Raw genomic sequence first — 21,025 nt, forward strand, 5'->3', positions numbered from 1 at the left:
TTACATGCTTGAATACTAATCGTGTTTAACTTTTAAGTTAATTAAAAGAAATTGTATTCAAAACCCCCCTACAATACTCCTATTGTTATCAAGGGACCAACAATATATAATCCGATTTATTTTATATATTAAATATATTCTAATTTATCAAAATAAATAAATACATATTCAGTTATAATTAATAAAAATTTGATTACTTCTTTTTAAAAAAATTAATTTGATTATATATATATATATATATATATATATATATATATATATATATATATATATATATACGTTTCTAATAAATATATAATAAATAATTTGAATAATAATTATATAAATTATTTAACAGCTTCTGTATTTTATATATAAAAAATATAATAATTAGTAATCAATTATATAATTTTATATAATCTGAATATAATATATATATATATATATATATATATATATATATATATATATATATATATATATATATATATATATATGGTTTCAACATATAATAATAGATAAATTCGATTAATAAATATAAAAATATTTATAAATTTGTAAATGTAATCTAATAAAATAATACATACATCAACAATTTTTACAAGTTTTTATTACATTATTAAAGTATTTAGTTGTTTTATAAGTTATATATAATTTATAATTATATATATATATATATATATATATATATATATATATATATACATATATAATTATTAAAAAAAATTAGATCTAGGTTTAATAATATTTTTTTAACATAAAAACATTATTTATTTATTAAGTTTTATATTTAATAAAATTAAAATAGTAATTAAAGTTTTCGGTTTAAATATAAATACAAAAATCCGAACAAAATAAATAAGATAAATAAAAAGAAAAATTTAGAAAAATAACTTAAATAATTTCCAAGGATTTTGTGAGCTTCCAAGAATTTTTTGTGAAGAAAAAGTGAGGTTTAGAGTTTATATTTATAGTTAAAAAATTCTTGGAGAAAAAGTTATCAAATTTAATTAAATAATTAAAAAAATAAATTTTTATTCCTTTTATAACCTTGGCTGAACTTTTAATAATAAAAAAATGATTTTTATAAATTTTAATAATTATCTTATTCCTTGAATAAAATAGATCTTTCTAGAATTTTAATTACAATTATTTTATCATTTAAATAAATAATAAAAAGAACATTCTAGAATTCTTTATACATTTTAATTGATTTCTTTTATTTTTATTTTAATAACTAAATAATAATGATAAAAATTATTACTTTCGGTTTTATATATAAATTAAATGATTCTAATCTATCATTTAATTAATTAATTTACCTTATAGTTTTACATTTTATATAAATGCACCTTACTCTTTAATAATTTGTAATATTAACTAAAGTTAGTTATATAATAAATATAAACTTTAATTAACATATAGTGTTGTCTAGAAATTAATATGTAGTCAACGTTGAAAAATTTATAAAGTAATAATGTAACATCCCGTTTTCCTCGTACATGGTCCAAAGGTGCGTATTTAATCTTGTGAATGTTTAACCTTAACCGTGATCGACTGTAAAAGATTCAAATGTTGAAAATTGGACCAAACTGGCAAACTATCGCGTTTAAAGACACTCTATCGTGTTTTGTTTCATCGCGGATCGCGATGGGGCTGACTGATACGCGATACACTGAAAACCCTCCCTCCTTACGACTTTGTCGCGTTCTGATTCATGATGTCGCGTTTGTGTCGTTGCGAGACGCCACAGGTTGTCGCGAAACGCGACATTGTCGCAGATCTGACCATTTTGACCCGTTTTTAAGGGTATCTTTTGGGTGTTTTGGTCTTTTCACTATATGGACGGTTTGTGAACATAAAAGCTGATACCAAGCTTATCCTTAACACATTTAACACTCCTTCACCTACACACTTAAAGTCTAGAGTGAGAGAGAGTTAGAGTTTTAGAGTGAGAGAGCTCACTTTGGGGAGGAAGAAGACCAAATCTTGCCCGAGTCCAAGTTTTAAAGTTGTTCCCTATATCTCTAGCTACGTTTTGGTATTGTTGGTAAGTTTTAACTCCGAGCACCACGAGCCGGTAGCATCAAAGTGTGAACCACGAGCCGGTAACACTATAAAATGAGGTGTGAACCACGAGCCGGTAGCGCCAAAGTTTGAACCAAGGAGCCGGTAACACTATAAAGGAGTATGACTCAAATGCGTAGTGGCGTCAAGCACGGAGCCGGTAGATCCATAGCATTACGTGTGGTGTGAACCATGAGCCGGTAGCACCATAGCGTTTATGGTTAACCATATTGTGTTGCTATTGTTAATAGCATATTATATATATTGTGTTGAGTATATGCTAATGTGGAGTTGTTGATAGTGTACGAATTGTTAGCATTATGATATGATGACATGATATTTGAGTTACAAGTTCGTATGAGGTATTTGGTGGGCGTGATTGCAAATAGATGGGTTATATATGTGTATGTATAATTGTTGCACTCACTAAGCTTTGCTTACCCCTCTCGTTGTTTACTTTTTAGGTACAAGCATGGAGAAATGGAAAGGGGTAGCCGGAAATTAGATATTTCCATGTTAGTTGCTTAGGTGAAGCTTTTGGAAGACGGCCTATTGTTTTGGGTAGTTTAGCCCCAAACCATGCTCATGTGTCGTTTGGTTTAAAACTATCATTTAAGGGTCGAACTTTTAACACATTTGATTAAGGGCCTTCGTGCCTATTATGTAAACTTTAAACTTATTGGATGTTTAAACATTTTGTATGAACCGGTCGACATCATGTGACCAATTAAAGTGGCGTGTTATTGGTTTATTATCATAAATAAAAAAATTCGGGTGTGAAGACGGGTTGGGTCGTTTCAAATAACATATTAATTACTATATTAATTACATACAGAAAAACCTTAAGGTCAAAATAGTTATTTCAGATGTGGAAATTTGAGGGTTGTTACAAAGTTAAATCCATCCGGTCCGGGAGCTTTGTTATTAGCACATTCTTTGATAGCAAGCCATATTTATTCTTCGAAAAATCTTACCTCCACCTGGCTCGCCTCATCAGAAGATAGAATTTTGTAGTTTAGATTTGAGAGGCTAGATCTTGAATAAGAAGGTTGATCGAATAGTTGTTTAAAGTGTGACCTAGCAGCTTCTTTTATGCTCTCAGGAATATCATTCCAAACACCGTTTATCATGAGCCCTCTTATGTTGCTTTTGTTATAATTTCTTCTAATGACCGAGTGGAAATACTTGGTGTTTTCATCCCCGTTAATTGTCCATCGAATTCTTGCTTTTTGCCTTAGCATGCGCGATGGGCGGATAAATTCATTAAATCTTACCCGCGGGTACGGGTACGGGTAAAAATTTATACCCGCCGAAGGGTCGCGGGCGGTTCGCGGGTATATACTACCCGTCGTGGGTAAAACCCGACCCGTGAATACATGAGACTTTTCTTAATTTACCCATGAATTAATACCTAATATTATTAAATTTAAAAGCTATTTTAATAGTATTTGAATAATGATTAAAAATATAATATTATATACAAGTAAAAAATTTAATTTTCACGTCATTATACATATAGCTTGTACATATGGTTCTATAATTAATAAAATTATTTGAATTTTCTAATAAAAAGTTGCATATTATTATTACCCGCGGTTACTCGCAGGTCATAGGTATCCGCGAGTCACGGGCATGGGCAAAAAGTTTTTACCCGTGGGCGGGTAACGGGTCTAAATGTACAAAAAAGAAACCCGACGGGCGGGTCGCGGGTATATAGAACCCGTGCCCGTTACCCGCGGGCGCCATTCTTAAGGGGAAAACACTTTTTTGAGGGAAGAGGGAACTAATTTTTTTTTTTTTCATTTTTTAAAATAATTTTTCACAAACATTAAGATTATGTGAAAATATGAACATTTAAAAAAGACCTTTGTGATAAATGTTATTATTTTGACCAGAAAACGCTCGAAGAAGTAACATTCATCGATAAATGCTTCTAATAACATTCATCGTGATTCATGTTATTCTCCGAGCATTTTTTTCATCTTCTATGAAGTTTTTTCTTCCAAATTTAACCCGATTATGAGTTTAAGGTTTAGGGTTTAGAGTTTAGTATTTTGGGTTTATTCCCTAAACCTAAAACCCAAAACCCTGAATCCTAAACCCTAAACTTTGAACCGATCGTGTTAAAAACTCAATCTAAATCCTAAACCTTAATTTCTACACCCCAATTTCTAAACCCTAAAAAATGCTCGAAGAATAACATACATCAAGATGAATGTTATCAGGAGAATTTATCAATGAATGTTATTTCTTCGAGCGTTTTCTAGTCAAAATAATAACATTTATCACAAATCGTCTTTTTAAAATGTTTATATTTTCACATGATCTTTATGTATGTAAAAGAAAATTCAAAAAAAGAAAAAAAATTACTTCTCCCAAAAAAGTGCCTCTCTCTTGATTATATATATATATATATATATATATATATATATATATATATATATATATATATATATATATATATATAGACAAAATTGCTGAAATAGTCCCTGTGGTTTGTACCAAAACGCTGGTTTAGTCCCTGTGCTTTTTTTTGATGGATTTGGTCCCGGTGGTTTATAAAAGTTGCTGATTTAGTCCCTCTGACCGACGGCCGTCAAAAAAGGCCGTTAAGTCCAGTCATGTGCCAGACATGTGAGGGTATTTTCGTCAGTTTCATTCATTTATTAGCAAAATTGCTGAAATGGTCCCTGTGGTTTGTACCAAAATTGCTGGAATAGTCCCTGTGGTTTGTAAAAAAATTGTTAAAATCAATTTACCTTATCTCCTTCCTCACCTTCATCTTTATCTTCAAAAAAGATGAACAAACCCTAATTTATTAATTTTCTTCAAACACTCTAATTAACATTAACATGGTAAAATCAAACCCACCAAAACTAAAATTAAATCGAAACCATTAAAATTAATCTCAAAACTAAATCCAACCTCAAACTAAAACTAAATCCAACTTCAAATACTCATTTTATACAATCTTTACACATATACAAACGCACCCTCTGAAATACAGATCTGAACGCACCCTACATACAAAAAACAGATGGGGCCTCTATCGGAATCCGTTCGCTGAAATCAAATCGCACCTCTGCTAGAATCAATTCGCTGTCAGATCTTGTTTCCAGTACAGATCTGAACGAACATGGTCACCGATTGCAGGTAACAATTTTACGGATAACGTCGATGGTTTTTTTTTTTTGGCCAATTTCGTGGTAATGGTGGTGTTTGGGGTTTTAATTGAGTTAGTTTGATTTAATCTAATTTTATTTTTAATTTTAATTTGGAGTTTATTATATATATATATATATATATATATATATATATGTGTGTGTGTGTGTGTGTGTGTGTGTGTGTGTGTGTGTGTGTGTGTGTAAAGAAGTCACTGTTATTAAATTTAAATTTAGTCAAAATATAGAGGATTGGGGAAGAAGATAAAGTATAGATTAGGGTTCATCATTTTTTTGGGTGGATAAGAAGGTTTAGAGGAGGAAGAAAGAGTTGAACAAACCACAGGGACTATTTCAGGAATTTTGGTACAAATTACAGGGACCATTTCAGCAATTTTGCTAATAAATGAATGAAACTGACGAAAATACCCTCATATGTCTGGCACATGACTGGACTTAACGGCCTTTTTGGACGGCCGCCGGTCAGAGGGACTAAATCAGCAACTTTTATAAACCACCGGGACCAAATCTATCAAAAAAAAGCACAGGGACTAAACCAGCGTTTTGGTACAAACCACAGGGACTATTTCAGCAATTTTGTGACATATATATATATATATATATATATATATATATATATATATATATATATATATATATATATATATATATATATATATATATATATATATATATATATATATATATATATATATATATATATATATATATATATAATTACCAACCTTTAAAATATATATATAATTACCAACCTTTAAAATTTTATTTCAAATACTAGCAAGTAGTCTACTTCATTCTCATTTATAAATATAATGATATTTCAATGTTAATATTGTTCAGAATATCATGTCAACCTAAAACTATATTAAAAGAAGGATTGATCTAATTTCACTTTTAATTTATCTTCTAGGGGACTGGATTGGAGATTTAGTCAATTCTTGCCCGATTTGTAACCAAAGTATGGAGTTACTAGATCATTTATTTTTCTCGTGTGTACTGGCTAGGGATTTATGGAGAGCGGCCAGACTTTGGTTAGATTGTAACATGCCGACATTTAACTCTTAGTCTGAAGTTTCTATATCACTCGATAATTGGGATGACTCGGCGTTTGGAAAGCAATGCAATTTTGTCATCGTTTTTACTCTTTTATAGTTCATATGGATGTTTCAGAATAACATAGTTTTTAATGATTATTCGTTGAAAAAATGTATGCTTTTTGATTATGTTCGATTGTATTAGTTCAATTGCCTTAATATAAATGTCATTTAGTTTCTAATTAGAACGTATAGCTTCTAAAGTCTTTGTAATTCCAACTCTAGCATCTTGCTAGGGAATTGATTTAACAAAATTTTGTCCGTTAAAAAAAACTATCCTTAAGATGGTAAAAGTCAGGTAAAATTAAATAAAAAAGGGAAACATGATATAAACAGTTTAGAGATTAAGTTAAACTTGGAAGATAAGTCAAGTTTGAAAAACATGTCAAGCTTGGAGGACAAGTCAAGTTAAGAGATTAAGTTAAACTTGAAAGACAAGTCAAGTTTGAAATACAAGTCAAGCTTGGAGGATAAGTCAAGCTTGAAATACAAATCAAGCTTGGAAAATAAGTTTACTCCAGGAACAAAGAGTCATTTTTTTATGGAATGTTTTTCTTGTACCTGTAGGCCAAGTTAAACTTGTGCAAAAAGGTTTTGGATTTAATGATTCACTATAAATAGACTCATAACCTCATTGTAACTCTGAGCACAAAAATCAATAAAATTATTCTCTACTTGGCCGTGGACTAAAACAATCACAGCGATTGCATATAACCACGTAATATCTTGTATTGTTTACTCTTTTTTTTTCATTAGTTTGTTCGTTTGTTGATTATGGGATCACCATGTTCAATTGGTGATCGTTGTTTAGGGTCCATAAATTCCTAACTAATGGCGGAGCCATGCCTTGGCTGGTGTCACGTGCCCCCACTCACCATCATCATATAACTCAAAATATCCAGTAATTTATTGCAACCTTTTAGTTTAACTCTCCACTATTTATTAATCTACTATCATGTGCCACCATTGTCAAACTTCCAAAGTATAACTTCACTATCATATTTTATTTATTCCGGTCATATTTAAGTTTCTGATAATATAAAGAAGTAAATAGTATTTGATGGAGTAGTACTAAGCATGAGTTTGGTCAGTTCAGATGAATATTTGATGATTAAGACGATACAATAACCCACACATTAGTGATGGAACTAAAAATATTGTTTTTTCAACTCCAAATTATTCATGCACCCACAATATTTATCCCTTTTAAAAAAGGTAGTGATATATTCACCATCTAAATTACTTCATCCACCATAAATTGTACATCAATTAGTTGTACAGTACAATTAAATAATGCACAATTGTGGTAGATGAAGTAATTGATATATCTTTACCGTTTTAAAAATCTTAGATATTGGCTTATTTTATTTTATTTTATTTTATACACATAACGAAAAAAATACAAGTTTTACAAGTTTTATCTTTTAAAATTTATCAATTTGAATGTCAATCGTAATAATCATTAAAATCTTTTTATCTTGAGAAACTTTCGATCTTGTTTCTTCGATTTCCTCTGGGTGATTTTTCTGTTGTGTTTCGCTTTTTGGTTGTCGTTGTAGTATTTCCTTTAGGTTGGGTTGGCTCGTTTGGTTTTTGTTCCCGCGTGTCGGCTTTTCTTTTAGTTTGGTTATTTTGAGGTTGTTTGTCGGCAGTTTGGATTTGTGTGTTGGCCGTTTGGTTCACATTCGTTTGTATCTTGTTTAGGTCTTCATCTTTTTAATAAAGTGCCTTTGTTTTTTTGGGAAAAAAAAGGAACGAGAGTTTTGCAAAAATAGCTCTAACTACTTTTGACATATATCATCCGCCTCTAGTGTAACTTTTTTAGAGTTTATTAGCATCGACTTACACACGTTATTGTAGACCTGAATTTTTGTGCCACCAGTGATTAGAAATCCTGGCTCATCCCCTGTTCCTAACAGTTTCTATATCGCTCGATAATTGGGATGATTCGGTGTTTGGGAAGCAATGCATTTTAGTAATCGTTTTTACTCTTTTATGCGTATTATGGAGGTTTTTGAATAACATAGTTTTTAATAATTATAATTTCTAAAGTCTTTATAATTTCTCCTCTAGTGTCTTGCTAGGAAGTTGATTTAATAAAATTTTGACCGTTAAAAAAAAAGCTATCGTTAACATGGATAAAAGTTTGGTAAAATTTAACAACTGCTACTTTTAAATTAATAAATACAACCCTTACATACAACATTAATATTCACATTAATATTCGTTGCATGTAAAACTGTCCTTCAAAATATCCCTAAAAGAAAGATCATCTATGTATGTGTAAACCAGCTTTCAATGTTATAAACAACTTTACCTCCTTTCACTTTAATATCGCTTTAGTTAGGTCGTTAACGTACATAAAATCCTCATTGTTACCCAAATTACCAGACCTACAAGTTAACGCACGACGATATGCATCATTTTCAATGAATTTATCTTCTATCCGACCTTAATATTTGTACTAAACATAATAGTTAGAGAGTTGCTTTAATATCGCTATGTCAACAAGTGTTTGATTGATTATTATAAATATCTGATGTACAATTATGGCTCTATTTTTAAGTCAACAGCAAGCGTCGATTTATTGGCGTCTTAACTGCCGTTTAGAGCCTAAATTGAATTCGAGGCAGGATTTAAAACCCATGAAAATTTGATTCTACCATTTTCATGGTGTCTCAATTTTATTTTTTAATTTTATTTTACTTTAAAAAAAAATTCATACTTATTGGCCGGAGGTCCACTCACAAACGATCTCTTTATCCGTCGAATAGAGAGATTGATGACTTTCTCTACTTTTGAGAGTGTTTTACACTGGGTGGAGAAATTGTTGGAAATAGGAGGTTATGTATATTATTTGTGGGAGAGAGGATTGATGATTTAGAAGTTTGATTGATATTGAAAGCTTTTCTTTTATTACTTATTGAATTGCTTTGCTTGATTACAAATGAGGAGTGAAACCCTCTATTTATACTACTCAATGGAGTAGTCTAGATCACTCCATCATCTACTACTATCTAGATATTTCTTAGTATTTCTAGACCTAGATATTTTATAAGATCATTCTTCACATTTGACTACTAGATTTTACAAGAAGTTTCTATACAATGGACTACAATCTTGATCCATAATACTTGAATACTTGCAAGCCCAAATTCAAGACATATAGCCCAAATCAAGTTTAGCTTCCAACAGCCCCCCTTAAACTTGATTTCGTCACTCCGAGCATACTCCGTAATCTCTTAAACGTCTCGTGTTTTAGAGGCTTTGTGAAAATATCAGCAACTTGGTCAAATGACTTCGTGTACTTTATCTGCACTTCTTTATTTGTAACACACTCCCTGATGTAATGGTATTTCGTATCGATGTGCTTGCTTCTATCATGGAAGAATGGATTCTTTGCCAGAGCAATCGCAGACTTGTTATCCACATATATCTCTGTAGCTTCCTTTTGGAAAAACTTAAGCTCATTTAGTAACTTCCTCAGCCATACTGCATGACAGGTGCATGATGTTGCTGCTACAAACTCGGCTTCACACGTCGACAAAGTCACAATGGGTTGCTTCTTCGAACTCCATGTGAACGCCGTATCACCCATATAGAACACGAAACCACTCGTACTCTTACGATCATCTATGTCTCCGGCCCAATCACTATCACTGCATCTAACTAGCTTGAAGTGATCAGAAGGTAAATAAAATAGGCCATAGTCAATCGTACCTTTGATGTAGCAAAGTATCCTCTTGGCCGCCTTCAAGTGATTTATTGTAGGTGCTTCCATGTATCGACTTACTAGTCCAACTCCGTAGAGAATATCTGGCCTCGTGCAGGTTAGGTACCTCAGACTTCCAACCAAACTCTTGTACTGTGTTGGGTCCACCAAGTATCCTTCATCATCTTTTGACAATTTGAGATTGCAATCCACTGGTGTGTTCATTGACTTGCAGTCATTCATCTTAAACTTCTTGAGCACCTCATTCCCATATCCTTCTTGGGATATGAATATTCCTTCTTTCTTTTGTTTTACCTCGATCCCAACATAGTAAGCCATAAGTCCAATGTCGGTCATCTCGAATTCCCGAACCATTGCTTTCTTGAACTCCTCGAACATTTTGGGATTACTACCGGTGAATATCAAGTCATCCACGTATAGACACACAATCATAACATCTCCATCATTGCTAACTTTGATGTAGAGGGCATGCTCATGGGGGCATTTTGCAAAGTCATTTTGCTGGAAATACTTGTCTATCCTGCTATTCCATGCTCGAGGCGCTTGCTTCAACCCATATAAGGCCCTTTTCAATTTCAGCACCTTATTCTCTTGGCCTTTCGCGATGTATCCCAAAGGTTGTTCTATATAGACTTCTTCTTCTAAGTGGCCATTAAGGAACGCGGATTTGACATTCATTTGATAAATCTTCCAATTATGTTGAGCCGAAGTGAGATTATCAATCTTATAGTTTCTAGACGAGCGACAGGAGCAAATACCTCGTCATAGTCTATGCCGGCTCATTGACTATATCCCTTCGCCACCAACCTTGCCTTATATCTTTCAACTTCACCTTTGGAATTCTTCTTGGCCTTGTACACCCATTTTACACCAATAGCCTTATGTCCCTTTGGTAGTGTGGCAAGATCCCACGTATTATTCTTCTCGATTGTTTGAATCTCTTCGTCCATAGCACGTTTCCACTTTTGGCTTTTTGCTGCATCTTCATAACTTATTGGCTCACAATCGGCAAGAAGGCAGAACAATGATAGATCCTCCATAGGTTGGGTTACCTCGTACAACTCCCTAATGCTCCTTATGTGATGTTGTAGCCTACTTGATTCTCCTCCTGATGTTGGTGTCACTTCATTAGGTGTAGTGGTTGGAGTACGTGGAGAGTGCGGAGATGGTGTTCTAGAAGGTTCTTGAACTTCTAGATATTCTTCGTTCCTTGCAGTACTCTCGAATGGATAAGGGAGAAAGTCGTAGTTCTCCTCTTCGAGAACATTCCAATCCCATGTTGCTTCTTCATCGAACACCACATCTCGACTTGAGATTACTTTACCGGTCTTTGGATTGTATAACTTGTAACCCTTCGAACTTGAGTCATAGCCCACGAATATGAGTTTCTCGCTTTTATCATCGAGCTTCATCCTCTTCTGATCTAGAACATGAGCATATGTCATGCTTCCGAACACTCGTAGGTGTGAGATGCCGGGCTTCCTTCCACTCCAAGCTTCAATGGGCGTTTTGTTCTTGACGCTTCTAGTGGGCGAGCGATTTTTCAGATAGATCGCACAGTCCACTGCCTCAGCCCAAAACTCCTTAGGCATCCTTTTGCTCTTTAACATACTCCGGGCCATATGGTCCTATTTTTTCTTTCCGCAACACCATTTTGTTGAGGTGAATACGGAAGAGTTAGAGGACGTCGTAACCCATTGTTGTCACAAAATTCCTTGAATTCCTTAGATGTGAACTCTCCTCCACGATCAGATCTCATCGCCTTTATGGTGAGACTACTTTGATTCTCCACAAATGCTTTAAACTTCTTGAACATTCCAAAGACTTCTGATTTCTCTTTTAGAAAATAGACCCATGTCTTTCGACTAAAATCATCAATGAATAGAACAAAATATCTATTTTTACCAAAAGACGGTGGGCTTATGGGTCCACACACATCCGTGTGAATAAGTTCTAGAGGTTTCTTCGCTCTACTAGAAGCTTCTGTTGGAAAACTGTTTCGGAAGTGCTTTCCTAGAAGGCATCCCTCACATATTTGATCCGGATGATTAATTGGAGGCAAACCCTTTACCATTCTCTTACTTGATAATAACTTTAAGCCTCTAAAATTTAAGTGCCCGTATCTCATGTGCCAAAGCCAAGAATTATCTTTGAAACATGCTTTTAAACATCTTGAAATGTCATGTTGAATATTTAGCAAGAACATCCTATTCGTTGACATTGGCACCTTAGCAATCAAACCTCCTTTTTGATCTCTCAGATAAAGACTACGATTTATCATGTGAATATCATAGCCTTTCTCTAAGAGTTGTCCAATACTCAGTATATTTGTCTTCATATTGGGCACATAATACACGTTAAAGATAAATTGATGCCTTTCATTTTTCAAGCGGATGAGGATCTTACCTTTGCCTTTAACCGGGACTTTTGAAGAATCTCCGAAGGTGATATTTTCACTTATTGCCTCGTCTAACTGGACAAACATGCTTTTGTCACCACACATATGTTTGCTTGCACCCGTGTCATTCGATTCTCCATTGTCATCACCTTTGCATGCTAGTAACAAAGTGTTTTCCACGGCTTCGTTATCTTCTTGTGCAAAATTTACTCTTGCTTGCACGTAATTGTTTGATTTCTCGCATTCCGAAGCATAGTGGCCAAATTTATGACAATTATAGCATTTAATTTGAGAGCTGTCATACATTGGCCTTCTACTTATATAACCTCTCCCGCGACCTCTTGTCTAGTGAAAATCTTGACTTCTTTCTTCATTTTTGTAAGAACTATAGCCTCCACGTTTGAAATATCCTTGCCCTCGTCCTCGGCCACGTACTTGACCACGACCTCTTTGACTCGGTTGATGAGTCTTTTCACTGCTCTCTTCCTTGAAAGACAGTTTTGCTTGTAAAGCTTGCTCCAATGGCTCCTTATTATTCTTATTGAACCTCTCTTAATGGGCTTGTAGTGAACCCATGAGTTCATCGATAGTCATTGATTCTAGATCTTTAGATTCTTCGATGGCTACGACTATATAGTCGAATTTTGAATCTAATGATCTAAGAATTTTCTCAATGACCCTCACATCACTTAAAGTTTCACCATTCCTCTTTAATTGATTGACAACCGCCAAGACTCTTGTAAAATAATCAGAAATTGATTCCGAGTCTTTCTTATTTAAGGATTCGAACTCACCTCGTAGTGTTTGTAGTCGAACCTTTTTCACCTTATCAACTCCCTTAAAAGAATTCTTCAAGATCTCCCATGCTTTCTTGGCGGTGGTTGCACTTGTAATTTTCTCAAAAGCTCCATCATCTACACTTTGTTGGATGATGGAAAGAGCCTTTTGATCGTTGATCTTCAATAACTTTTTCTCCTTGCTGAGAGAACCTTTTTCTGTACGTTCCTCATAGCCTTCCTCCACAATCTCCCATAAGTCTTGTCCACCTAGGAAGGTCTTCATTTGGATGCTCCATCGATCATAATTATCCTTTGTGAGGCGAGGAAACGTGATGACATTGTTGGCCATCATCTTGTCGAACCAAGCTCTTGATACCAATTTGTTGGAAATAAGAGGTTATGTATATTATTTGTGGGAGAGAGGATTGATGATTTAGAAGTTTGATTGATATTGAAAGCTTTTCTTTTATTGCTTATTGAATTGTTTTGCTTGATTACAAATGAGGGGTGAAGCCCTCTATTTATACTACTCAATGAAGTAGTCTAGATCACTCCATCATCTACTAGTATCTAGATATTTCCTAGTATTTCTAGACCTAGATATTTTATAAGATCATTCTACACATTTGACTACTAGATTTTACAAGAAGTTTCTATACAATGGACTACAATCTTGATCCATAATACTTGAATACTTGCAAGCCCAAATTCAAGACATATAGCCCAAATCAAGTTTAGCTTCCAACAGAAATGACTTGTTTTTATTCTTGGATAAGGAAAAGATTGTCTACATTTCACCTCCTCCATACACCACTTGGTATTGGGTATTGTTGTTGTTGGTGTTGTGTTGTACAATTATGGCTCATTATGTCGACAGTTTGGTAATCGAAATATTGAATCGACACTTTAGACGATATCAACAACTCTTTTGACCCATGTTTGTCGTTCTCTCTTTGTTTGTTTTCTGTGTCTAGAAATAATTTATTTTCTTTATATCCAATCCAATTCCAATTCATTATCATTATAAAGGCCATAACACTTTTATTTTTGAAATTATACCACTTTTAAATTTGTAAGCCTGCATAGTGGCGGAACTTGAACCCGACCGTGGATGGGGCGAGTATAAAAATTTATTAATTTTTTCATTGACAGGTCGGGCAAACACTATAAAAACCTTATTTTTAGTAAAATTATTTTTTTTCAAGTGTAAATTTTTTTTTTAAAAAACCAGCTGAGGCGGGTGCCCGTGCCCCGGCCAGTCTCCATAAAGGTCCACCCCTGAGCCTGTAAATACTACTTGGAATTAAGTTGCATATCGATCCTATATTACCACATCTTTACTCATTTTGTTATTCAGCTTTTTTCTTTTCTTATTTTAGTTCTTATAAAAAAAGTTTTAATGTTAATAACCATTACGTGATGATATAATGGTTGTTGTCATGATATTACTATATATAACTAGCAGACAAAAGCTTATGAATAGTAATATTTCTTTTTTCAATTTTCACAAACTTAACCCCTTAACTTTTATTAAAATACAAATCGAACCCCTACTTTATACATATATTTTATCCAATTTTCACAAACTTAACCCCCTAACTTTTTATTAAAATACAAATCGAACCCCCACTTTACTAACTTTTAAAAAAAATAAAAAAATAAAACCCGAACGCTAAAAGAAGCAACTTTCACAAAAGAAACAACCCTTCGATGTTAGATGTCGAAAAAAATTCTTTTTTACAAAATAGATCAAGACTTTTTTTTTAGCTCGCATTCAAAACGGAGCCCCCGGCGCGAAGCGAGGGCTCCACAACTAGTTCTCACAATATGTTAGAAGTTTAAACTTCACTAATAGTCTAGTTGAAGATGTTAGTCAGATAACTCGATTATATCACGTACATTTAAGTAAAAAATTTTACAATTCGAGATGAACAGAGAGATCCTCCATTAAAAAACAGGGGATAATATACTCTACTAGCATTGGTTTTGAGGTCGAAAAGAAACAACGTACAAAATAAAAAAAATAAAAAAAAACAAAAATACATTCCCGCTATTAGTTAATAATTATAAGGGAAAATTGATTCAAAATGCATTGAACTTTCATCAAAATCCTATTGTATGCATTCAACTTTCAAAAGTACTATTGCATGCATTCAACTTTGTATTTTCTCCTATTGTATGCATTCAACCTGTTATAACAGGTTACCTTCTAGGTCACCTTCTAGATATTTACATCTTTAGTCCCTCATATTTATAAACTATAATTTCATTAGTCCTTCTGTTAGACAAAACATTTATATCATCTATTATTCATCATCTTCATCTTGTCTATAACCTTGAAAAAAATCAGAAAACACAAAATGACTAAATAGATTATAATCAGCAAACTAAATGGGTCATTATTAGCAAAAATGTGTAATTATAAGCAAACTACGTGGGTGATACCTTATTTGTTCACCATAATCAAACTAAATGGTTCATGACTTTTTTTTGTTCATTATAGACAAACTAAATGGGTCATAACTTTTTTTGTTCTTTATAAGCAAACTGCAAAATGCTAAGTACAAAGTTTGATATCAAAAGTGCAAAATGGGTATGCAAACTACAGGGTGCTATATGCTAACAACATAAACATAACATTACCCTTCATGACCTTTTCTGGCCAAATTTGAACTAATATGATTTTTCTGCACTTGGTTTAAAAATACAAATGGTATAAAGTAAATGGTCATTTGGGTCAAATTTGCAATATAAACTAAACGGGCCAACTGCAAATGCCCCAAATGCATATGACCAAATGACTACTCAGTTTGCTTTTAAATGCATATCAGGTTACTTAGTTTTACACAAATGCTTATAATGTGCTGACCAAATGACTACTTAGTTTTACACAAATGCTTAAAATTTGCATTTAATGACCAAATGACTTCTCAGTTTTACACAAATATACTTCAGATCAAATGCAGACCAAACGCAGTTTGACATAAAATTCAGACCAAATGCAGTAACAAATACTTAAAACCAGTATCAAATTCTTAAAACCCAATTTCTGATTCTAAAACTGCAATAACCCATATTCTGATTCTAAGTTCTAACTTACAAACTAACCGTAGTTCACTCAATTGCACATATAATGCATTTATAATAGTCTTCCACCCTGCTATCAAATTAACTCAACAACAAAATTGTGAAAAAATAACATATTAAAGCTATTGAAACTGGTATTTGTAATCATCTGTGTCATATCATACATAACAACATAAATCACAATGGTTAAGTGTCTGTGGGTTAATCGATTTTTGATAAAGTACTTAGCACACCACCAGCTTCTGACTTTTTGATTTTTTTCAAGGTTGTGCATGGGTTAATCGATATAAATCACAATGTTTTCTGATTTTTTTTTCAAGGTTATAGACAAGATGAAGATGATGAATAATAGATGATGATGAATGTACGAAGATATAAATATTTTGTGTAACAGAAAGACTAATGAAATTAGAGTTTACAAATATGAGGGACTAAAGATGTAGATATCTAGAAGGTGACATAGAAGGTAACCTGTTATAACATGTTGAATGCATACAATAGGAGAAAATACAAAGTTGAATGCATACAATAGGACTTTTGAAAGTTGAATGCATACAATAGGATTTTGATGAAAGTTCGATGCATTTTGAATCAATTTTCCTTAATTATAAATATTCTAAGTGAAATATAATGTAACAATAAGTGTAGTGGTTATAACTTACACGTATGTCACTAACCATTGTTTTAGTATTCGTTTTGATTCTTGTCTTTGATAATATTAACTAGTTTTATAGAGCATGAAGGGTGAATTTGTAATAAGAACATAAACTAGGTAGTGTGATTGAAATTTCACTTTCAAAAGCTTTGCACACGACCACAATAATTATACACGCAACTACGCAAGCATGTTAGTGAACATTTTTAAATCAATGACAAAGGAAAAGAAAAAAATAAAAGTGGAAATGAAAAGTTTAATAACAAGGACACTGTTGCTTATCCAAACAATAAAATAAGATGACATCAAGTGATAGTGAACTACGGAGTATAATTTAGTAGCTTTAATTTCTACTCTGTTATAATTTAGTAGTTTATAACTATCTTTAGTAGTTTTTTTCAATTATAATCTACTACGGAGTAATAATAGAGAAGAAAGAAGGAAGTATGAAATATTAATGAATGATTGTGTACTCAATATCCTCACAACATTGATATTTATAATACTAAAATTTCACTATACATCCGTGTCTTCAATGATATATGTTAGGTGAAATGGTAATGAACTTTGGATTCATGTGAAAATTGGCATCCACCTTCTTTGAATTTAGTATCATAACACTCCCCCTTGGATGTCAATTTATTTTCATTAGATATCAACTAGTACTGCCTCGTTAAAAACTTTGCTAAAGAAAATCCAGTGGGAAAAAAACTTTAGCTAAGGGAAAAAGAGTGCAGTATAGAGTTGTGATAGTGCTCCAAATGAACATATATTTAGGCACAATATCCTTCCAATATGTAAAGCTTTTAGTTGCAATTGTTCTATTTTTATGTAATATTCGTTTAAATAAATAAGTGCGAAGACAAAAGAAGAAAACGACTTTGAAGACGCAAATGACCAAAAAGCTCAAATGAACAAGATATAATTCAAGTGGTTCCATTTATTGATAAGAAACGTCTAAAAATGACAAGAGTACGAGTCGCGGAATGCAAAGTACAAGATATCTCCGCGTACGAAAGGACGTTCGAAAATTCGGAACCGGGATCTGAGCCAACTATCATCGCGCAACGCAACGGACCTAAAATTACAAGTCAACTATGCACAAGAATATAATATAATATATATATAATTATATAAAATTATATATATTATATTATATATTAAATAAATCAAGCAGCCCACGTTTAATTGAAGGATGTATGTTGGCCAGCCTGTCCATGCGATCGCATGGAAATAACAAAGGGAACCCATGCGATCACATGGCTCCCAAACTCAGCTCACATCTATAAAAGGCAGCGAATTGGACGAGTAATATATATCTTTTTCTCTTCCTTTCTCTGTAAGAAATATATATATTTATATTTATAATTTAAAGTTTAATTTAAATTTAATAATAATTGGGTTATTGTAAGAAATGTTTTAAGGTTTTGTAAGTCTGACCTCTGTCCGTGTAACGCTACGCAATTAATCACCACTGTAAGCTATGTTCTTCCTTTTTAAATTAATGTCTCGTAACTAAGTTCTTATTATGCTTATTTGAGACGAAGTAATCGTGATGTTGGACTAAAATATTAAGATGGGGTTATTGGATTTTGTACCATAATTAAGGTTTGGACAAAAGACCGACACTTGTGGACATTGGACTATTGACTATTAATAGATAAGGGGTATTGTCTAATCGAATGACAACTCATTAGAATCTGTCGAACCTATCTTCAAATTAGTTAATCTAATAATTATTAAAATGATTATGTATGTTCTATTTAGTGACGTTTATACGACATCTTTTACGATCATTTAATTAATTATTCGGGTTGGGTAATTGATTATTCATTCTGATCAAGTGGGTAAATTAATATTCATATCTCATTAAAACAGGGGTGGATTACATACAAGGATAATTGGTGTAATTGTTAACAAAGTAATTAAACCTTGGATTACACTCAGTCGATAACCTGGTGTAATTATTAAACAAAGTATTAAAACTTTGTTACAGTTCGAATCCCTAATTAGTTGGAATATTTGACTTCAGGAATAAGGTTAATTTGACGAGCATTTTATAATTATGACCGATGAACTATTATGGACAAAAATCAAATAGGTATCAAATAATCCAGGACAAAGGACAATTAACTCGGGTAACAATTAATTAAAATCAAAACGTCAAACATCATGATTACGGAAGTTTAAATAAGCATAATACTTTTATTTCATATTTCATCGTACCTTTATTTACTGTCATTTTAATTACTGCAATTTACTTTATCGCAATTTAAATTCTATCATTTATATTTTCGTCATTTATTTTTACGCTTGCTCCCTGTGGAATGAACCGAACTTACTAAAAACTACACTACTCTACGATTAGGTACACTGCCTATAAGTGTTGTAGCAAGGTTTAGGTATATTCACTCTATAAATAAATAAATAACTTGTGTAAAATTGTATCGTATTTAATAGTATTTCGCAGTAAAATTCTAACTATTTCGTATACACCTCGCAACACATCAAGTTTTTGGCGCCGCTGCCGGGGAACTCGGTGAAACGCTATATTTTTACGCTATATTTTAGTAAAACTATATTTTTTTAAAAATATATTATTTCTTATTTCATAAAAATATTTTGTATTTATAATAAGTGTTAAAAATAATAAAATGAAAAAAAATATAAAAATATAAATATTTTTAAGATTTCATATAAAATATATAAAATTAAAAATTATTTTTATTTTATTTTTAGTTTTTTTAATATAAGTTTGTTTTTATTATTTTGTAAAAATTAAAATCAGAAATATATATATATATATATATATATATATATATATATATATATATATATATATATATATATATATATATATATATATATATATATATATATATATATATATATATATATATATATATATATATATATAATTAAAACGGGCCGAACCAAATTGGGCTTCCGAATTGTTTCTAATATATTGGGCCATGCGACCGCATGATCCCGAAGGTTTAAACTCATGCAATCGCATGAGCTGTTCTGACAGGCTAAATCAGAGGCATTTATTACGCAACTAGGGTTTTAAATTTATTATTATTATTTAATTTTTAGGGTTTAATTAAAATATTAATTAGTAATTTAGTTTTAATTAGTTTTATTAAGTTTAATAATTATTATTAACTATATAAATTAATACTTTTATAAAATAATAATATAAAAATAATATTTTTATAAAATTGTAATTTTATTACTTTTCATTTCTTTTTATAAATTGTATATTTTAATCGTTTATTCGTAATATTTGTATTTTTATCGTTCGTACTTAGTTTTAAACTTAGTATTTTACCGTAGTTATTTTTATTTCTAGATTTTTAGGCTTTGCCGTAAAATCCCTTAAGTGCTTTTTCTTTAGATTAAGATTTAGGCGCTTTAGAATTTTTGCGACGCCGTTTATATATTTTAGTGCCTTTTAAGTTATTGTCGTTTTGGATATAGATTTCCTTTTAAGCTTTAATACCTTTAGGCGCAACTTTTTATATTTAGTTTTTAGACTTTTAAGTTCCGATGCTCTACTTTCTTATTATTGTTTTTCGACTTTTTATTTTTCGACGTTTTTCGACGCACTCTTTTTCTTTCTTATTTCTCGACGCTCTAGTTTTTAGGACATAGAATTTTCTTTATCTTCTTTAAACTTAGACGAAAAATTATTTTAAGTGGTTAAATTGATAGACATCCAAAATTTTCTGGTTCGTAGTAATAGTTGGATTTGTTAGTGGCGAGTTGTGGGCTTCCGATTTAAAGGGTCCTGGCTACCTGCTGCATCTATTGGCTATTCGAAACGTGGGTAAAATCAGAAAAGTCTATTAATTTAATAACTTATATAATTTTTATCTTTTATAACTAATAGGATATTCAGTGAATGCACCGAGCAAAACGTTCACCACCTTTCATACGTTCACCACCTGTAACTCGATTAAGACATCTAGCCAATATTGTCGCCGTTGATTTTTCTTTAGAATCATCATCTAGTCGACCAAGTACTCAAATTCAAATTTCCGATAATTCA

The sequence above is a fragment of the Rutidosis leptorrhynchoides genome, chromosome 2, assembly GCF_046630445.1.
Source record: "Rutidosis leptorrhynchoides isolate AG116_Rl617_1_P2 chromosome 2, CSIRO_AGI_Rlap_v1, whole genome shotgun sequence".
NCBI lineage: Eukaryota > Viridiplantae > Streptophyta > Magnoliopsida > Asterales > Asteraceae > Rutidosis > Rutidosis leptorrhynchoides.